The 2516-nt window shown below is 47.6% G+C and overlaps 1 pseudogene; it reads left to right on the forward strand.

Moving 5' to 3' along the window:
* The first annotated feature begins 676 nt into the window (after positions 1–676).
* LOC102763558 lies at positions 677–2286 on the forward strand (annotated as a pseudogene).
* The last annotated feature ends 230 nt before the right edge of the window (positions 2287–2516 follow it).

Genomic DNA, 2516 nt, shown 5'->3' on the forward strand with positions numbered 1-2516 from the left:
GAAGTCTGGCCTATTGGGACTGAATGAGATGGGCCAGACATGCCCTGGAACCTCCCACGGTCCCTCCCTGGCTGGCCAACTTCCCATATCCCTCTCCAGCCCTAATCGTTCCCCTGTGGTATCCCTCGGCCTGGCCTGTGCCCTCTCGTAATCTGGGACCCCTCAAGGGCTATCAGAGAGCTGGTTTCAGCTTGATCCTGCGGGCCAGGCCAAGGGACCCCACTGGTGCATGCACCAGGCCCCTAGTACTGTAATAACTATGTACCTTGACAGATGCTTATTAGATTTATTCTGGTGAACATTCTTTAAGTTACATAAATGTTTAATAACTATGTTGTATACCTGAAACTAATATGATATTGTATGTCAACTATAATTAAAAATAAAATTAAAAAAATAAAGAATAAAAGAACTGGGTTTCTGGTAATGTAATTTAAATAAATCAAAATTAATTTTAAAACCAAAAATTGACACAGTTTCTGTACCAAAGAATGGAAAAAACAACCCTTCAAATAATTAGTAATTAATGTGTGAGTACAGTAATTATAATATGTAAAGTTGTTTTTAAGATCACAAAGAAAGTACATGTAACCCGTTGCATTTAAAGTGGGAAGTATAAGAAGTGAGAGGCTATTACAGGCCTCCACTTCCTCTCCTGCAGTCTCTTCTTTGTGCAATGGATGGCATTGTCCCAGACAAAGCAATTGTTACAAAGCAGGATAAGCTCTTCTTTGGCTGCATCACTGACGGACCTTTTATCTGAGCAGTAGCAACTCAGTCTCTGCAGCAAATGGAAATGACAACAAGAAGTTCAAAGGTGACAACAGAAGTGCAGGCTTGTCTTCCAAAGTGATTCGCATCTGGAAGCTTCCCAGTGATGTCACCGAGGGCGAGGTCATTTCCCTGGGACTGCCCTTTGGGAAGGTCACCATTTCCTGATGCTGAAAGGGAAAAACAGGTCTTCATTAAGAAAAACATGGAGGAGGCAGCCAACACCATGGTGAACTACATCTTGGTGACACCCAAGCATCTTGGCCAGCCAATCTATATCCAGTTCTCCAACAACACGGAGCTGAAGATGCACAGCTCACCCAACCAGGTACAGGCCCAGGCAGCCTTGCAGGTGGTGAACTGTGATCAGTCCGGAACTTGGCACTTGCTCCCTCGGTCCTGGCTATGGGTGCTGGGATGGCGATGGCTGGCCAGAGAATGGTGCTCAGGATCATTGTGGAGCCCTTCTTCTACTCAATAACCCTGGACGTGCTTCACCAGATCTTCTCCAAGTTTGGCATAGTTCTGAAAATCATCACTCACCAAGAACAACCAGTTCCAGGCACTGCTGCAGTATGCCAAACCATGAGTGTCCAGAAGGCTAAGCTGTCACAGGACAGGCAGAACATATACAATGCTTGCACACACTCCATATATACTTTTCTCTGCTCACCAGCCTCAATGTCAATCAAGTACAATAATGACAAGATCCAAGTCTACACCACTCCTACCCTGCCCTCTAGTGACAGCCATGCCTCACTGGATAAGACCATGGCTCCGGCCATGGGCCTTCCGTGCACCTGCTATCATGTCAGTTTTTCCATTGGCAGGAGCTGGTTCCCCTCTCACCTTTGCAATTTTTCATGCTGCAGGCCTTTCTTTTCCCAATGTGCACGGGGCCCTGGTCCCTCTGGCCACACCTTCAGTGGCAGCGGCTGGCCCGATCACCATCCCAGGCCTGTCAGGGGCTGGAAATTCTGTTATGCTGGTCAGCAACCTTATCCCCCAGAAGTCACACCCCAAAGCCTCTATTCTTTTCCGTGTGTATGGCTATGTGCAGTGGGTGAAGATTTTGTTCAATAAGATGGAGAATGCTCTGGTGCAGACGCCGGAGGGAAGCCAGGCCTAGTTGGCAATGAACCCCGCAAAGAGCACAAGCTGCAGGGAAACCCTGTGCACATCATGCTCTCCAACCATGAGAACATGCGGCTGCCCCGTGAGGACCAGAGGGACCAGGACCTCACCAAGAACTATAGGAACTCACTTCTGCGTGACTTTAAGAAGCCAGGCTCCAAAAACTTATAGTATTTCTTCCCACCCTCAACCAACCTGCACCTTTCCAAGATCTCGCCTTCCATATCCAAGGACAACCTCAAGATCCTCTTCTCCAGCAACAGTGGAATTGTCTAAGGGTTCACATTCTTCCAGAAGGATTACATGATGGTGCTGATCTAGATGGGTTCAGTGCAGGAGGCCATCCAGGCACTCATCCACCCACACAACCACGAACTGTGAAAGAACAGCCACCTGGGAGGACAAGGGCTCTTAAACTTTCAAGGTTTTTTCCCCCTGCAAATTATAGACCAGAGTTTTTTTTTGTTGTTTTTGTCTATCTCTAAGGCTGGCACACATTAAGGTGGCACAACAGCTCTTGAGTCTTAACTGTCTCCTTTACCTTGTGTAGTCCTGCACTCAAGGGTCCCGGGGGCTTCCCTGTGCACAGACTTGTGCTGGTTGACCCCTCT

This window comes from Myotis davidii, unplaced genomic scaffold, assembly GCF_000327345.1.
Source record: "Myotis davidii unplaced genomic scaffold, ASM32734v1 scaffold888, whole genome shotgun sequence".
NCBI classification, from domain to species: domain Eukaryota; kingdom Metazoa; phylum Chordata; class Mammalia; order Chiroptera; family Vespertilionidae; genus Myotis; species Myotis davidii.